General features: G+C 37.2%; 1 protein-coding gene across 2 annotated transcripts in view; it reads right to left on the reverse strand.

Annotated features, from left to right (window-relative positions):
* The window catches only part of FGF14 (fibroblast growth factor 14), a 704,926-nt gene that overhangs the window by 111,297 nt on the left and 586,983 nt on the right, over positions 1 to 6,646 (reverse strand). The gene's annotated exons all lie outside the window — the stretch shown is intronic.

The following is a 6,646-nucleotide window of genomic DNA, read 5'->3' on the forward strand; positions in this document are numbered from 1 at the left end:
TTCTGTACTCAAAAATCTATTAATTTAAGGCAGATGAAGAGAGTGAGCAAGAAAGAGGGAACAGAAATACTACCTTCCTAAGTAATCAGAATGTGTTGGGAAGAGAGGAAATGATCCTGAAGCAGGAGACCTCCAGCTTTGGCTAAAAATGATGGCTCAGATCTTGAGTTGGTATAAATTTGCATGGTTCCATTGACTGCAGTGAAATTACATCAGCTGAAGAGCTGCCTTACCATGTTGTATGAGGAACATAGAATCCTGGATCCGATTTTTGTCTTCGATCCGTGCCATGGATTGTCTAGATTGCTTAACTCTGCTTGCATACTCTGCACTTTTTTTTTTGCACATTAAACTCACAATGACACTAACATAAGCTTCCACATTGCCTGTTTAGATTACATTACATACTCTCCTACATTCAATGATGTTGCCCACGATACCTGTACTAAATGGATCTCAAAGCTATGTACTAGTGAAACATATCCTAACAAGCTAGAAAGTCCATGACCAATGCAATGAGTTGCAGATCTGTCAAATACAGATGCCCTGGCTTCACATAAATACACAGACAAGTAACACAGATTTTTAAAGGCCTATGGCTGCCAATTTAGTGATTTAATATGGAACAGTTACTCAGTACCTTGTAATATCTATGGTTCAAAACATCTTTGCAGATCCTAATGGCCCCACGTGCACAAAACCCATTTTCATCCAATATTGCTGTAACCACACTGCTGCAGAAAATCTCTGACCAGCCTTCTCCCTGAAGTCACATTCATCCATGAACATACCTCATTCCTGTGCATCTCAAGACCCGCCTCCACACCCAGCTTCTGTGCCCTGTATGCACCCCACTGGTCCCACATCCATGCTCAAATTTTGAGAAAAAGGTCTAAATCAACCAAACTATATGCCACGGACTCCTAACTAAAGCTGTGATAACGTTCTACAACATTATCTATCTAAAGCAACAAAGCTGTCTGACACAAACACTTCTGAGAGCTCAGTGATTTCCTCAAAAGGCATTAGTAGAAGAAAAATGGTGGGAGGAGGGATCTACACTATGTTGCTAGGCCTTTCTAGAAGTAAATTTCTTTCCTGTCCCTAAATATGGTGACTAGAGAAGCTTTAAGTGTTGCACGGGGACCACTTGAACTCTGCTCCAAAATCTCTTGTTTCTCTTCAGTCACCTGAAAGCAATTCTGCATTTTTGACAAAGGAAAATCTGTGTCTCAACAATTGCCTACACCAACCTGAGCTGTGTTAAAAATTAAAAAAAAGAGTTCGCATATGAAGGATTCTTCCAGCAGAAGAGAAAGCAAGTTTTCCACTAAACTGGTCATTCTTTAATACCATTTACGTTGCCAAAGGAGCCAACTCAGGCAAACAGATTTTTAGTAGGGCTGTCAATTAATCGCAGTTAACTCATGCGATTAACTCCAAAAAATTAATCGCGATTAAAAAAATTAATCACAATTAATCACACTTATAACAATAGAATATAAATTGACATTTATTAAATATTTTTGGTGTTTTTCTATATTTTCAATATTGATTTCAATTACTACACAGAATACAAAGTGTACAGTGCTCACTTTTTTATTACAAATATATGCACAGTAAAAATGATAAACAAAAGAAATAGTATTTTTCAGTTCACCTCATACAAGTACTGAAGTGCAATCACTTTATCGTGAAAGTGTAATTTACAAATGCAGATTTTTTTTGGTTTCATAACTGCACTCAAAAACAAAACAGTGTAAATCTTTAGAGCCTACAAGTCCACTCAGTCCTACTTCTTATTCTGCCAATTGCTAAGACAAACAAGTTTGTTTACGTTGACAGGAGATAATGCTGCCTGCTTCTTATTTACAATGTCACCTGAAAGTGAGAATAGGCATTTGCATGGCACTTTTGTAGCCCATGTTGCAAGGTATTTACATGCCAGATATGCTAAACATTCATATGTCCCTTCACGCTTCAACCACCATTTTAGAGACATGCTTCCATACTGATGATGATCATGAAAAAAAATGATAACCCAGCACATGTTCGTTTTAAGAACACTTTCACAGCAGATTTGACAAAATGCAAAGAAGGTACCAATGTGAGATTTCTAAAAATAGCTACAGCACTCTACCCAAGGTTTAAGAATGAGAAGTGCCATCCAAAATCTGAGAGGGTTGAGGTGTGGAGCATGCTTTTAGAAGTCTTAAAAGAGCAACACTCTGATGCAGAAACTACAGAACCCAAACCACCAAAGAAGAAATCAACCTTCTGCTGGTGGCATCTGACTCAGATAATGAAAATGAGCATGCATCAGTCCACACTGCTTTGGATCATTATCAAGCAGAACCCATCATCAGCATGGAAACATGTCCTCTGGAATGGTGGTTGAAGCATGAAGGGACATATGAATCTTTAGCGCATCTGGCACATAAATATCTTGCAATGCCAGCTACAACAGAGCCATGCAAATGCCTGTTCTCACTTTCAGGTGACATTGTAAACAAGAAGCTGGCAGTATTATCTCCTGCAAATTGTAACCAACCTTGTTTGTCTGAGTGATTGGCTGACCAAGACTGAGTGGACTTGTAGGCTCTAAAGTTTTCCATTGTTTTGTTTTTGAATGCAGGATTTTTTTTTTTACATAATTCTAAATTTCTAAGTTCAATTTTCATGATAAAGAGATTGCACTACAGTACTTGTATGAGGTGAATTGAAAAATAATTATTTTTTGTTTTTTACAGTGAAAATATTTGTAATCAAAATTAAATATAAAGTGAGCACTGTACACTTTGCATTCTGTGTTGTAATTGAAATTAATATATTTGAAAATGTAGTAAACATCCAAAATATTTATGATAAATGGTATTTATCCTTGTTTAATAGCACAATTAACCGTGCAATACATTCTTTTAATTGCATGATTAATCACGATTAATTTTTTAAATCGCTTGACAGCCCTAGTTTTTAGTTTAATCTATTTCCTGCCAGCTCCCTGTGGCTCATTGGCAACTGCCTTGCATCATAGAGGCAGGAACTGTTAAGCAGGGTATAAAAAGTATTTTGTAGACTAGAAAATAAACTGCTATAGATGATGCTGAAGGGATCTGAAACTATTTTTTAATTGGATTCAGAGGAAAACTCAAGACACCAAACGACTTATACACTTTCTTGGGGAAGTAGGTGGGGGGGGAAAATATGCTAAAACAGCAGAATGTAGCAAAGCTATATGTTACAAATAAAAAAAAATTAATAACAACCAGTAAAAATATAGAGCTGGGACTATGACAGAGGTTTGCTGTTCTAGGCCAATGGGAGCTGCAGGAAGTGGCGTGGGCTGAGGAATATGCTGGCTGCCACTCCCTGCAGCCCCCAATGGCCTGAAATGCTGAACCGTGGCCAATGGGAGCTGTGATCTCTGACGGGCCACGCGCCCCCCAACAAACTAAGCTTTAGTTAGTGCTATTAAATGGTGATCTAACAGGATCTTCTGGAAAGTAACATCTTTATCACTAGCAATTACACATTAATTTACATACTCAGTAGCTTTTTGTGTTCATAAGAAGGGACAGAAGTTATGGGATTTGCAGCATGCCATGATCTTCCCTTTACAAAGAACAATACTTCTCTTTTCCCAAATTAGTTTAGTAAGATTGCTTTACTGATTTTTCCCAACTTCTTTTCTGTCCAAGAGCTCTGAAATACCATGAGTAGCACTCAAAATTATTATTCTATTTTTGGACTGTCAGCTGGTTTTAATAGTCTTTCCTCAGTGAATTCTGTTTGTTTTCCTCTTAATAAGAAATAACTCATAACACAAATGGCTAAAGTAGAGAGTACAAAACCATTCCAGAGCCTAGAAGAAAAGATAAATTATCCCTAAGCATGCAGGGGTCAATTAAATCATTACATTAATGTTTAAAAATGATGGTCTTAAATAAAACAGCCTCTTCACATCACCAAAATACTACCTGACAATGTCTGTACTTCTTCAGCACATAATGCTGAATGAAATTATTATGGAAACCAATCTGCTAGCAACACAAACCATCAATATATATTTTTAAAAAGTGATTACAGTTCAACTTCTTGCCAATACTTCTACACAGTATCCTTGTCTCATCCTCTGCAAATATACAATTACACTAGGATAAATAGAGCCATGGTATTGATATATTTTGAAAAGAAAAAAAGGGGGTGATGGGGGTGTGTGCTTCGAAAGTTCTTGGTATGGTCCAAATTCTGCTCCATTGAAGTCAGTGTTATGCTTCAGGTGAACATTCTTCAGTCTGGGCTATGAGAACTACAGTAGATTCTCAACGTGGTGTGTACTGCTTTCGTTTTATGTGCCATGCCTTTACAGTTCTAAGAATTCTGCCCAGGGACAGAAGTCACAGACGTTTTATTAAGGTTGTGCCAACCTATAACAGAATAGACACGCACACTGTGCTCTCTGATGGAAAACTGAGATTTGTTCTTTCCTGTTGTTTCCCTTAATCTAAGATAAAAAATAAAATTGTTGCTCTTTGCGTATAAAAAGCCTAACATTCAGGATATTTCAGAGTAGCAGCCATGTTAGTCTGTATCTGCAAAAAGAACAGGAGTACTTGTGCCACAAGTATTCCTGTTCTTCTTACTCAGGATATTGCCCTTCAGGCACAAGTTTATTCAATATATTTGAGAATGAAGATTTTTCACAGTCATATTTAGTTTTTCATATATTTATATTAAAAAAAACCACCTTTGAGTTGAAAATATTGACACTGAACTGGACAAAGGACTAAAAAATAAGGAAGTTAGTAGGTGGTAAAAAGTGTCTCAAATATCAGTATACGGATTTACTCCTATATTCATATACACTAGCATGCAGCTGATAGGGTCCAAGCTCACACCTTTTTTAAGGTTTCTTTTATTAAATAACTTCAAACAAACAAACAAACAAACAAACAAACAAACAAACAAAAAACCATGAACTTCCATTCAGAATTTCCTCATGAGCTTGATTGTTTCTACAGTTGCTCCCTACAGGGCTCTTCTGTCTCTCTCCTCAGTTCTCTGTCTCAGAAAAAACACTCAAATACTTTTATAACCTGGGTTGGATCACTGATATGGCTGCCAGTACAATAGTCCTGCCACCTCGTGCAGGGTCCTAAACCCTGACAACATGCTCGAGTCAGTTTTTCTTTATATAAGAGTCAGGATAAAATTATCAAAGAATTTGGCAGACAGCATAATAGTATTTATTTTTGTAAAGGCTAAAATATGTGAAATTGATAAATATATCACAGTTTACCAAGGAATTAACAACAAAATTTCAAGTTATATTTTCAAAGAAGTAAGCTGCGTGTTTACTACACACCCACCATTCAGTGAATTTATGGTAGCTAAATTGTTAAAGACATGTGAACTCCTATGGACAGTTACCTTTAAAGAATGACTTATATCCTCTTAGATGTCCTGCTTCTTCTGGTCTCAGCCCAATATCCAGTTCTCTTGTTGAGTCCTTCATTGTCCCACTGGCCTTTGAAGAGGGAACTACCTTGGCAACTAGAGATTGGCCAAGACTATAAAACAGGGTTCAAAAAGGAACTAGATAAATTCATGGAGGATAGGTCCATCAATGGCTATTAACCAGGATGGGCAGGAATGGTGTCCCTAGCCTCTGTTTGCCAGAAGCTGGGAATGGGCAATGGGATGGATCACCTGATGATTACCTGTTCTGTTCATTCCCTCTGGGGCACCTGGCATTGGCCACTGTCAGAAGACGGGATACTGGGCTAGATGGACCTTTGGTCTGACCCAGTATGGCCATTCTTATGGCTCAAACAGCAAAACTCATAATATATATTTAAAACATTTTCAAGGTGAGAGTTATTCAAATTCAGGATTTTGGTTTGGCTCTTTAGAAAAATGGGGGCCAATTATTATTTCTCTCTCTCTCACACACACACACCCCACCACAATATGCAGAATTTAGATCAAGATCTATGTTTGGATTTTGAACACACAAAGTGCAAACTAGTGTTCACACCCCTCTGTACTGCTACCCACCATTAAATAAACAAACTCCACTTGCTTACACTCCTACAACTCAGTCTCTAAAAATGTTTTTTTTTAATTCATAAAAATCTTTATTGTTACAGAAAGTAATTTAAACAACACTAGATGTTTGAAAATAAAGTTTGGAACAAATCTTTGGAAGTTCATGCTGCCATGCACTTTTATGGTAAACAGGATATTTCTCAGGGGCCATAGATAGACCAATATGCTTTATTGTTAGGGAACAAACCAACTGCCAATTCCAGTACACTTGGCTCACTTTTTGGTGAGTAAAAAGCTGGACACAACTTATGGTTTCCCAAGGGAACATAACGTAAGAAGTGATCAGAGATGGAAGATCTATTTAAAAAAACGAAACATATTATACCAAATCCACAAAATATATTAATATATATTTCATTTGGAATTTTTCCTCTTAAGATCTAAACAACAATATTAGCACATCTACAGATTCTGTGAAAACCATTCTAGGTTGGGTTCTCATGGGCTGGCACTGAACCAACTCTCCAGGTTCATATGGAGACCCATTTTTGTCTGGAACTCAAAAAGTCCCCTTCCTCTCCCATCACTCCAGAGATAA

This window comes from Gopherus evgoodei, chromosome 1, assembly GCF_007399415.2.
Source record: "Gopherus evgoodei ecotype Sinaloan lineage chromosome 1, rGopEvg1_v1.p, whole genome shotgun sequence".
Classification (NCBI taxonomy): Eukaryota; Metazoa; Chordata; order Testudines; family Testudinidae; genus Gopherus; species Gopherus evgoodei.